The 12488-nt window shown below is 38.6% G+C and overlaps 1 long non-coding RNA gene across 2 annotated transcripts in view; it reads right to left on the bottom strand.

Moving 5' to 3' along the window:
* The window catches only part of LOC129641671 (uncharacterized), a 121929-nt gene that overhangs the window by 60040 nt on the left and 49401 nt on the right, over positions 1-12488 (bottom strand). For both annotated transcript variants that reach the window (XR_008709389.1, XR_008709388.1), the window contains exon 2: positions 7149-7295. This is a non-coding gene — a long non-coding RNA (uncharacterized LOC129641671). The remainder of the gene's footprint in view (positions 1-7148; positions 7296-12488) is intronic.

The following is a 12488-nucleotide window of genomic DNA, read 5'->3' as shown; positions in this document are numbered from 1 at the left end:
AGAAGGAAAAAAAAAAAATAGAGTAAAGTTGGTAGACATGTCTTTGTACATTATACTGTGGTAAAGATAGGTAATAGATAGGTAGACAGAAAGCTAGATCAAATTTTGAAAAGAAAAAAACTTCAAAGCAGAGAAGAACCATTTATCCCCCTGCTGGTTCAGTGTTCCTCTGTGGCTTCTGCCCTCTTTTAGTTTTGAGAATCTGCCACATAAGAACTCACATGGCATTGAATTTAACTCCTACTTTTGGAAATGTATCAGATTTGGGGTGTGAATAGGAGTGAGGAAAGCCTTTTGTATTGAAATCTGTTTAGAAGACTCCAACTTAAGCACAAATTCTAGGTGAACTGAGCCCAAAGTAGAAATAGGAATGCTGGATTTTCTTCCCACTTTTCAACCCACTATTGCTTCTACTTTTCAGATTATGATTTTCAAGAACTAGCTGGTGAGTATCAGAACATATTTATACTGTGTGTGTGTTTATACAAATAAATAAATTAAAACATTTTTTTCCTTTTATTTCCTTTTCCAGCTGCAAGTTTTCTTCCAATTCCATTTTTGAGTCATGATTAATTCACATGTTTACAATAAAAAAGAGCCTCTTCTCCACTGGCCTTTTGACCTCCCAGCTGCAGACCCAAACATCCATTCCTTATTTCCAGGCATGATTTAAAAGAGATACTGAAGCCAAAAACATATTTTCTTCTTTAAAGTCTACTACCACTACTTGGCTACTGCTTTCCAGATTTCTAGTTCAAAAAGAAATTTTACAGTAAAAAATTATAATCATTTATTAAACTATGCATCATCTTTCCTCTTCATTTCAACTTGCATTTCATAGAGGCCCCACATTTTCCTTAACACCTCTGGAGCTTGGCAATACCAATATTTAGGACTTTGTCTATCCTATTTTCCATTAAGAAACACCAGCAAACACTGTTGGTATATAAGAAAAACACATCACAAGACTGGTTTCTGCCCCATCCTAACTTTAAGAGCATGCAGTGCTGGAGTCTCATCAGAGTTAGTTTCTGAACCTCATGTAAGGAATCGAAGCAGCTTGGTTTTCCAATCAATAAGAGTCAAGGTTGATGTGACCACAGAGAGTTCTAGAATCCAGCTCTATGTGTGAAAGACATTTTTAAAAACTAGACTGGTAGACAAGTTGTTTCACTAACCATTCAGAGGACTTTGCATACAAGAACATCTTGCATGGATGATCTTTTATATATATATGTTTTTGTTTTTCAGTCGCTCAGTTGTGTCCAACTCTGTGACCCCATGGACAGTAGCCTGCCAGATTCCTCTGTCCATGGGATTCTCCAGGCAAAAATACTGGATTGGGTTGCCTCTTTCCTGTTCCAGGAGATACTCCTGACTCAGGGATCAACCCCACATCTGTGTCTGTTGCACTGGCAGGGAGATTCTTCACCACTGAGCCACCTGGGAAAAGCTAATACCTGATTGTTTTAACTTCACTCTTATAAGATATGAACAATCCTCCAAGAAGTTCTGCACACAAAAGAAAGGGTTCATTTATTCTACACCAAACAGATTATCTCACCTTCCATTCAGAAAAATCTTTTTAAAGAAGCTTATATTGAGATTCCAATTTTTCCTGTTAAATTATTCATTCCTTGGGTGCCATTATCTCTGTCACCGTGGTGGTTGTTACAGAAACAGTCATCAGGTTGCAAACTATACAGATCTTTTTTTTTTTTTTTTTTAAGTTAAAACTATGACCAAAAAACAAACAATAGGTGCAATTGTACAGGTCTCCCTGTAAGGGTAATCCAGGAGCTGGGAATAGACTTCCTCTATAGGGAGGAAAAAACCTCCAGAAAAAAAGAGTGGGGAAGAGCTCTGTCTGTCGCCATGGTGGTGAAGAAAAGATGCCAGCAGATAGGAACATTTCCCAGTCGTACTGATCACGGGGTTTCCAAGCTGACAGGCACAGACTAAACCCTTCATCCCACCCAGGGTCATTCCCTTGACAGAGCACAGTGTGTGCTCCACTGCTACAGATGGCCCTTTTAATCCCAACCAGCAAACTCCAAAGTACCCAGCATTGATTAAAAGCAGACTAGACAATGAAACTAGAACCAGCTCCACCCCAAAAGCTCAGTCAATGAGCCTTATCGCATTTTCATAATAAAATAACAACTCACTTATCAAGCATTTTCTGAGAGCTCATCAGAGTTTACCATGTGTTGCTCACATATGCCTCTCAGTAGCCACTTTGACTCTCCTTTCACAAATGGGAAAACTGAGGGACAGAGAGGTTAGTCCTCTTGACCAAGGCCACACAGCTGGTCAGCAGAAGAGCCAGCAATTGATTTTAGAAGATATGGTTCAACCCCCGTGCTCTTGGTTCCAGATCTAATGGAACCACCTGTGGTGCTGCTGTTCTTCAAAATAAAGAGGTTCTTATGACGCTCAGAGAAACATCCTAAGCACGCAGTTCAAATCAGACTTTTGGACCAGAAGCATTCTCTTGTCTTTGACTACCCCAAGTTTGTGAAAGGCAGTCCTGAGGAAGGAAGGCTCCAGGTCAGAGAGGATGGTCTCCAGACGCTATCTCTGACCTCCCCTGAAGATCACTAAAGCATGCCACCCAAATATGACACTTAATTGTTAATTAAGCATATTAGTTATTTTGAACTGAAGGCAATTGAGAAATAGCAGGTGCAGGGTCCTGTGCCCTCTCCCTTTGTACCTAAAAGCAGGGCATAAGAGTTCCAGTGAAAAAGTTTCTTTCCTTGTACCAGGAAGAAGAGAACATTCTTATCACCAGAGACAGGGAGTGGATGCCAACATGAGGCTGAAAATAACCTATGTATTAAAATAACGCTTATCAACATTTAACTTCCCCCATCTATTTCCTAGTCACTTTCCCACACTTTACTGGCTCCGGCCCAAACTTCTTTTTCTTTTGTCTTATCACATCTCCACAATTTATTGCTCTTTATTAAATAGGAAAGACCCCAGGTCTAAATGCTTCTTTAGGGTTCTCATTTCTTCCTATGAAACCCCAGTGCCACATAAAATATTAATATCAAATAAAATTTGTAATTTTTCTTTTCTGTTAACCTGTCTTTTGTAACTCAAAATGTGGGCCCCAGGCACGGAACCTAAGAAATTAGAGGAAAAGTCTTTCTTCCCCTACACCATCACCTCCCAAACTTTAATTCTTTTCTTTTCTCATCCTGATTGATCTTGCATTTAAAACTCATTGTGACTTTCAGTTCCTGATTCTCTTTTCATTTCTCTGAGTGTATCAGCTTCTCCCACTTCTCTGTAAACATCCAAGGTAGTCTCCTAAGGCAACTATTTTCAATACTTTCTCCTATCAGTGCTTTGGTGCCATTCACTTCAGTTCAGTCACTCGGTCGTGTCCGACTCTTTGCAACCCCATGAACTGCAGCACACCAGGCCTCCCTGTCTATCATCAACTGCCGGAGTTTACCCAAACTCATGTCCATTGAGTCGGTGATGCCATCCAACCATTTCATCCTATGTCATCTCCTTCTCCTCCTGCCTTCAATCTTTCCCAGCATCAGGGTCTTTTCAAATGAGTCAGCTCTTCGCATCACATGGCCAAAGTATTGAAGTTTCAGCTTCAACATCAGTCCTTCCAATGAACACCCAGGACTGATCGCCTTTAGAATGGACTGGCTGGATCTCCTTGCAGTCCAAGGGACTCTCAAGAGTCTTCTCCAACACCACAGTTCAAAAGCATCAATTCTTCAGCGCTCAGCTTTCTTTATAGTCCAACTCTCACATCCATACATGACTACTGGAAAAACCATAGCCTTGACTAGATGGACCTTTGTTGGCAAAGTAATGTCTCTGCTTTTCAATATGCTGTCTAGGTTGGTCATAACTTTCCTTCCAAGGAGTAAGCAAATTTTAATTTCATGGCTGCAATCACCATCTGCAGTAATTTTGGAGCCCAAAAAAATAAAGTTAGCCACTGTTTCCCCATCTATTTCTCATGAAGTTATGGGACCAGATGCCATGATCTTCGTTTTCTGAATGTTGAGCTTTAAACCAACTTTTTCACCCTCTTCTTTCACTTTCATCAAAAAGGCTTTTTAGTTCCTCTTCACTTTCTGTCATAAGGGTGAGGTCATCTGCATATCTGAGGTTATTGATGTTTCTCCCAGCAATCTTGATTCCAGCTTGTGCTTCTTCCAGCCCAGCGTTTCTCATGACGTACTCTGCATAGAAGTTAAATAAGCAGGGTGACAATATACAGCCTTGACCAACTCCTTTTCCTATTTGGAACCAGTCTGTTGTTCCATGTTCAGTTCTAACTGTTACTTCCTGACCTGCATACAGGTTTCTCAAGAGGCAGGTGAGGTGGTCTGGTATTCCCATCTCTTGAAGAATTTTCCACAGTTTATTGTGATCCACACAGTCAAAGGCTTTGGCACAGTCAATAAAGCAGAAATAGATGTTTTTCTGGAACTCTCTTGCTTTTTCCATGACCCAGTAGATGTTTTCAATTTGATCTCTGGTTCCTCTGCCTTTTCTAAAACCAGCTTGAACATCTGGAAGTTCACGGTTCATGTATTGCTGAAGCCTGTCTTGGAGAATTTTGAGCATTTCTTTACTAGCATGTAAGATGAGTGCAATTGTGCAGTAGTTTGAGCATTCTTTGGCATTGCCTTTCTTTGGGATTGGAATGAAAACTGACCTTTTCCAGTCCTGTGGCCACTGCTGAGTTTTCCAAATTTGCTGGCGTGTTGAATGAAGCACTTTCACAACATTGTCTTTCAGGATTTGAAATAGCTCAACTGGAATTCCATCACCTCCACTAGCTTTGTTCATAGTGATGCTTTCTAAGGCCCACTTGACTTCACATTCCAGGATGTCTGGCTCTAGGTTAGTGGTCATGCCATTGTGATTATCTGGGTTGTGAAGATCTTTTTTGTACAGTTCTTCTGTGTATTCTTGCCACCTCTTCTTAATATCTTCTGCTTCTGTTAGGTCCCTACCATTTCTGTCCTTTATTGAGCCCATATTTGCATGAAATGTTCCCTTGGTATCTCTAATTTTCTTGAAGAGATCTCTAGTCTTTCCCATTCTATTGTTTTCCTCTATTATTTTGCATTGATCACTGAGGAAGGCTTTCTTATCTCTCCTTGGTATTCTTTGGAACTCTGCATTCAAATGGGTATATCTTTCCTTGGTGCCATTACTCTTGACCTTACATGGGGGTGTCCAACAAAGCATTAACACTGATCCTCAATTCTGGGTAAACTCAACCATGTGCTTTCTCATTTAGGTTCCATCCTCCTTTACTTGTCCACACCAGTTGATTTTACTGTTTAGCTTTATGTTTTCTCATTCTCTGTTCATGAGCATCTAATCTATGCCAGGTCCCAAGCTAATCAATTTTACAAAAAAAAGAAACTGAGAATGAAAAAATCTGGTAAAGGAGTTTTAAACATCTGCTAACGTTGCTCACTATCACACAGCTAACAGGTCAGACCAGGATTCACACCCTGGTCTATGTACACAGGCTCTCCTTGTAACCCCTCCATGCACAGTACAGTCTTATCCTGCATGGATTTTTTTTTTTTTTTTTTTTTTTTTTTGGTCATCCAAAGAGCCAGTGAAAGCCAACTCATTTTTCTGGGGCTCATGCAAAGAAATAACCATCTGTTTCATCTCTAGGGGCAAAGCCTGCTCTGTCAGACTTCCTGAGACAGGACAGTGTGCACAAAACTGTATGTACTGTACTTTACAAGAGACTTCAGGAATCTTTCAAAAGTAACTTTGATTACATGTGATTTTTACTGTATATACTGACATTAGACCTCATGTAATGTGCTTCTCACTGCACTGCCACTGTTTCAGCGTCTCTGGCCTCCAGTTGCTTGAAACCAGAGCTACTGCTCAGTGCCACGAAGCTACCCTGGTCTCCCTTTACCTCAACAGATGATTTCCAGAACTAAACCATGAGACCAAATCACCCAAAATGGACCCCCATGATTTCCTGCCACCCACATGCCAATATCTCCATCCCCCTTCCTTTCCTCTAGTCCCAAAGGAAAACATTTTTGATACCCCTACCTCTGCTCTTAGTTCATCCAAGCACTTGCCCTTTTCTGCTGGACCTTGACCTCTTTTTCCACAATCCTTCTCCTCATTCCACTCCCTTGATTCTACCAGCATGCTGAAATACCATCTACTGTTGAAAACCCTGCTGTGTTTTCATTATCATGTTTAAAAAGTATATTCTGGTCATTCTGACTTTGCATAAATACTGACGTTACCACTCAGCTGTGTGGTCCCAGTCTCTCTGTGTCTCAGTTCTCTCATCTGTGAAATGCAGGTACTCATCTCAGAGTTTCAAGGGTTCATTTAGATGGTTTACCATTTTCTCCTTCCCTTTCTCTCACCACCCAGCTTCTTAAAAGATCAGCAGACACTGGATGTCTGCATGTCCCCATTACTTCTCTCCTCTAGCCTTTTCCATCTGGGATTAGATATCCCTCCTCTGAGGAAATGTCTCTCAGTAGCTGCCCACGTTGCATCATCACCACAGAGAATGATGCCCAAGCCTGCATCTCTAGCCCTTCCTTTCCTGCTGATTTTGTTTCCTAATCCAGCCCACATTTCCAGCATCAGCAATGGACGTCTATGTATTTCCATCTCATAGATGCCTTAGAGTCAGTACATTCAACCTAGGACTCCATCTTCCCCATATACTAGTCCTTCATTCTCATTCCTTATCTTGGTTCATGATGTCATCCTCTTCCCAAATGCAGAAATTTCAAATCACTCTTTACATCTAATCATGTATCAAGTATCAACTCTGCTCAGAAAAGCACCTTCCTCTTCTATGTCTCTTCTATCCAAACTGCTCTGGCTCAGGTCCTTTCTAATTTCTGCTGAAATACCTTGCTTGCCTCATGCTCTAAATGTTCCTCCTCCATGAAAACAGACAGATTCTCCTAAAATACAGATTATGTCATTTCTCTGTCCATAAACTTCAGTACCACCCTAGTACACACAGAATTATTCCAATTTATCATTCAGAGTTTGCTCTATTTCCCTTCCCAGATACTTTTTCATCTTTGTCACAAATATTTCCCAAAGTCTACTGTACATGATCATATGTTCCCCCCCAAACCTACCTTGCATCTCCAGGCTTCTCCCTCTTTGCTGTTCCCAGCCAGCTTAGCCAAGTGGTTAAAGACAATCTCTGGAGTCAAATGGCCTGGGTTTGGATACTATCTCCACCACTTTCCAACTGTGTGATTTGGGGCAAGTTAGTTGGTTTCCTTAAGGGGAAAATAAAATGTATTAATGGTGTCATTATCTATGTATTCTTTTGTGTATTTCTTTTTTAGTTCAATATGATAACATTTGCTATTTTGCATGGCTGTTTCCTTCATTTTCTTGCTGCATAGTATTCCATTTTATGAATATACCACATTTATTCATTGTTTTAATCAGGGACATTTAGGTTTTTTCTAATTTAGGATATTACAAGCAGTGCTGTTGCAAACATTCTTGTGCATGTATCCAGCAGCATATAAACATCCTTAGTACTCACATCCTTGCCAAATATGAATTTTTTAGTTTTTTATATCTGGAGGCTTCCATTATTTATATTCCTTTGATAGCAGGAGTTTGAATATTTCTGTATGTCTGTTGCTCTGTTCTTTCACTTCCAACTTTTCCAAATTCTCTTGTTTTAGGTGTGTCTCTTGAATTCAATGTATATCTGAATTTTGTTTCTTCCTCAGCCTGGCAATTTTGTTCTTTCAAGAAAATTTAGCCATTATGCATTTGTTATGACTATTGATATATTTCCATTCATCTTTAGTTTCTTATTTTGTGCTTTCTAAATTTTCTAGTTGTTTTTTTTTTTTTCCTGTATCTTTTAACCTTCTTTTACAATTTTGTGTAATTTTTTTGTCATTCTTGTTTCTGCCCCAAATTCACTTGGAATTACAAATTCTTCCTTTTTCTTTTAATTATTAACCTAGAATTTTAACATCTGTACTTAATCAAAGAAGTTCTAATTACCATATAATCTTGATTTTATCACTGTTCTACCCACAATATTAGGTATATTATTACAGCAGTGCTATTGTTTATATAATTTTTCATGTTCATTTGCCCTTCTTGCATATATAGGGTGTATTATCAATCCCCAAAGTTCTCTATGTTGTTTATCTGAAAAATCTTTCATGTTATTCTCAAGTTTGAAAGATAATTTTACTAAGTACACAACTCTTGGTTGACAAGTATTTTCTCTACACTGTGAAGATGGTTGTCGATTTTTTTTTTTAGTTTAATTGTTGTTTCTAAGAAGTTAGATGTCAACTTTTTTTACTATAGGTAATCTGATTTTTCTCTTTGGCTGTTTTTAAGAGGTTGTTTTTGTTTTGTTTGTTTTTGGTATTCTGAAAGTCCACTACAAAATGTCTTAAAGTGGATTTCTCTTTACTTACCTTGCTTGGAACTTTCTAGACTCCATGCTTCCAAGGATTCATGGTTCTTTTATCATTTCTGGGTAATTCTCAGACTTTATCACTACAAATAGTGCCTCTGCATTATCTTTGTTTTTCTTCTGCAAGTCCAATCAGACATTTGTTAAATTGTCTCACTACATCTATGTTTCTTAAGTCTTGGATTTCTTAAGATATCTTCCTATTTATTGATTCTTTCTTCAGCTTTGTTTAATGCATTGGTTAACCTATTCCTTATGCTTTTCCTTTGAAGTATATGAAGAATAGTTGTTATTAATAACTATATTTCATATCAATAATAATATAGTTATTATTATTCTTCAATTTCTATTTGAATCTTTTCAACTGTGCCTATTCATTTTTTAAAAATCTCTTGTTCTGTACTCATACTTTGAGTACTCTTTTTATTTAGACACATTAAATATAGTAATTCAATAATTACAGTATGTAATAGTTTTGTGCATCTGAGGCTGCTGTCTTAAATTTTTAATTTGTTTGGCTTTTTGTTTCTTTGGGGTTTTTTTTTTTCTGATTCATGCTCTTTATTGCTTCTTTCCTTGAATTTTATAGTTTTGTTATCATAAGCGTATGTTCCATAAACCTCATCAGTGGGAATTTTTGAGGCCTAGAGTTAAAAGGTGCATTCCTCCAGGAAGAATTTATATTTGCTTCTTCCAGGCATCTTGGGATACTGCCAACATGGGGTCACTTTATAATAAATTCTCAGCTTAAGGTATCTCAAACACAAAAATATCAAGAATGTGGGCCCCAAAATCCTTTGATTACTAAGTCAGTGGAGAATTTTTTCCTCCCACACAGAGTCAAGCATAAAGAAGGAATTTTTCTAGTTGATCATTTCACTGACTGTAATTTTGGATGTCTGGGTTTTTTAAATCTCTAATGTGATATCCCTTATGGTATGGTTGCCATCTTTTTTCATGATTCACATTTTAGCAACAGAACCAAAACTTTGAGTCATGGGAAATGGTAGCTGGAACAGCTAATTTTTATGACTGGCTTTCCTTTATAGATTTCTACTTTTGCTTTTATTTTTCAACCTCTTAGAATTCTTTTTTCCTTGTTTCCAGCTCAGCAATGCATTTTAAAATATACATTAAAATATCTTGCTGAGCATTTTTTGTTATGGGAGAATTTTAGGCTTTCTATATCATTTGCCATAATGTGTGAAATGGGCATATTCCCGGACACAGAGTACTTTTTCACAGTTAAAGAACTTATAACAAATTTCATTATATGTAATTTGAGCTACTTATCTGTGTTTGCCTCTCATAGGACCAGGTGGAGTTCCTGGAGGAAAAGAGACTTCTTTCTCAGTGTTTATCCTCCTCAGCTATAGGACAAGGCTTTGCCTTAAGTGGACTCTCCACAAATTAATTATTTAATAGTCTTACTCTCTCTTGCACTTCCATAGAAAGTATGCTCATCATGGAGTACTCATCACACTGCAACAAATTGTTGACATTTCTCCCTACTCACTAGAGGTTCTCATAGGAAATGATCTTGTTTTATTGTCTTTGCATTCTTAGAGTTTGGCCTATAACAAACACTAAGTAAATATTGACTCAAAGGAGTCATAGCCCGAGACTGGCATGTCAGTCAAGAGAAAGCAACTGTAATCATTTTAAGAATGACACTGAATCTGGTAATTCAGATGAGCGAATACAAGCTTTCCAAAGCTGAGACAGAAGAAACTGAGGAGTTAGGCTTGATAGTCTCTATTGTCATCTCGTCTGAAAGTTATTACTTTAGGGACCACAGACCAAGGGAGAATTAAAATAGAAAAAAAAAGAAAAACTTTTCTTAAACAGAAATCAGAGTCTTTTTCTTCCTGCTATAAACTTTGATGAGTTTCCCAAAAAGAAGATCTAATCCTTCTGCCTTCCACTCATTTTACAGAAAACAGATGTTAAAGACTTCAGCATCTTTGGTTATTTTAAGTGACTTACATGAGCTTAGGTTGGAAAGATTGAAATATTAAAATATGTGGTAGAATGATGTGCTAAGTCACTACAGTCATGTCCCACTTTTTGCAATCCCATGGATTGTATCCTGCCAGGTTCCCGTGTTCATGGGATTTTCCAGGCAAGAATACTGGAGTGAGTTGCCATTTCCTTCTCAGGTGATCTTCCCCGTTCAGGGATTGAAACTGTGTCTCTTCTGCCTCCGGCACTGGCACTGGCAGGCAGGTTCTTTACCTACAGCACCACCTGGGAAGTGTCTCCTACAAAGTTCCAACAATAGGCATTCAAACTGAAATCTTCAGTATTTTCTGAGAAAAAAAAAAAAAAGAAAACATTTCTAAGTGAAGACCGTGAGCACCTTGCAACTCTTCAGACTCTGCGTCTCATTTTAACCTACTGGAGGTTATTTCAGTCCACAGAATCAAGGCTAAGGCCCACCAAGGCTGAAACATCCTGATTCCTAATGAGGCCTTAGTGAGTTTCACTTGGGGGGGTCAGACTGCTAGAATGTGGACCGCTCCCTTTTCCTACATGCCATTTGTGGGCAGATCAGTTCCAGCAGATAGTCTATGGCTGCCAAATGTGTAATATACTGGGAATTCAGTAGTAGTCTCCTTGACCTGTAGGCTTTAAAGTTTGTTTTGTTGCTTTCTGACTTTCAGCCCTTCATCACATAGCCTGATTTAACTTAAGATTTTTGTTAAGTAATTCTCTACCTCCCATATAGTCAAAGTTATGGTTTCTCCAATAGTCATGTACAGATGTGAGAGTTGGACTGTAAATAAAGCTGAGAACTGAAGATTTGGTGTTTTTGAATTGTGGTGCTGGAGAAGATTCTTGAGAGTCCTTTGGACAGCAAGGAGATCAAACCAGTTACTAAAGAAAATCAACCCTGAATATTCACTGGAAGGACTGATGCTGAAACTGAAGCTCCAATACTTTGGCCACCTGATGCAAAGACCTGACTCACTGGAAAAGCCCCTGATGCTGGGAAAGATTGAGGGCAGGAGGAGAAGGGGGCAACAGAGAATGAGATGGTTGGAAGGCATCATCAACTCAATGGACATGAGTTTAAACAAATTCCAGGAGATAGTGAAGGACAGGGAAGTCTGGTGTACTGAGGTTCGATGGGGTCACAAAGAGTTGGATACATCTGAGCAACTGCACAACAACAACATGAATTACAAATTATGACAAGTTTTGTGTAGAAAACAATAGGCAGCTAGGAAAGAAGTGAATGGAACTGATGTATACTTCAATATCAGAAAAGACATTTGGGCTGAAATCTCAGAGATAAGTCATAATCAGCATGGTGAATTGGGATGTTAGATCATCTGAGTCACGAACCCCAGCATGTGCTGAGGTCCTGAGGCAGAGGAAGCCTGGTGCACAACCAGGACCTATAGGAAGTGTGGCTGACATGAATGGTGTGAGGAAGAGGGTGGGAAATATGACTTTGATGAGAGATTCTGCTGGAACTTAACACAATGCTAAAGAGTTTCTATTTTATTCTAAGTAATTTCATCATAGATATATCTCATCAAGTCTTCACAGTACTTTTGAAATAAATACTACTACCAACTTCACTTTGCAGATGAAGAACTTGCGGCTCTGAGAGACAAAGTAATTATACATCTAGTGAGGGACATAAGTGGATTAAAAAATTTAAATACAGACTTCAAAATCCAAGTTTAAGCTGTTAAAATGGCACTTATCTGGTTCCCTATATTGTTGGAAGACCTGTGCAAATCATCATGATAGCACTTACATCACAATATTCCAGCACTTGCATCCCCCAATAACACTATATTTTAACTGATGGTTTACATGTTCATTTTATGGTTGACTAAAAAAGATCTTCATGACCCAGATAATAACCATGGTGTGATCACTCACCTAGAGCCAGACATCCTGGAATGTGAAGTCAAGTGGGCCTTAGAAAGCATCACTACGAACAAAGCTAGTGGAGGTGATGGAATTCCAGTTGAGCTATTTCAAATCCTGAAAGATGATG

This window comes from Bubalus kerabau, chromosome 1 (genome assembly GCF_029407905.1).
Source record: "Bubalus kerabau isolate K-KA32 ecotype Philippines breed swamp buffalo chromosome 1, PCC_UOA_SB_1v2, whole genome shotgun sequence".
NCBI classification, from domain to species: domain Eukaryota; kingdom Metazoa; phylum Chordata; class Mammalia; order Artiodactyla; family Bovidae; genus Bubalus; species Bubalus kerabau.
The sequence above is the reverse complement of the archived record's forward strand: the minus strand, read 5'-3'. Positions and strand labels throughout refer to the sequence as shown.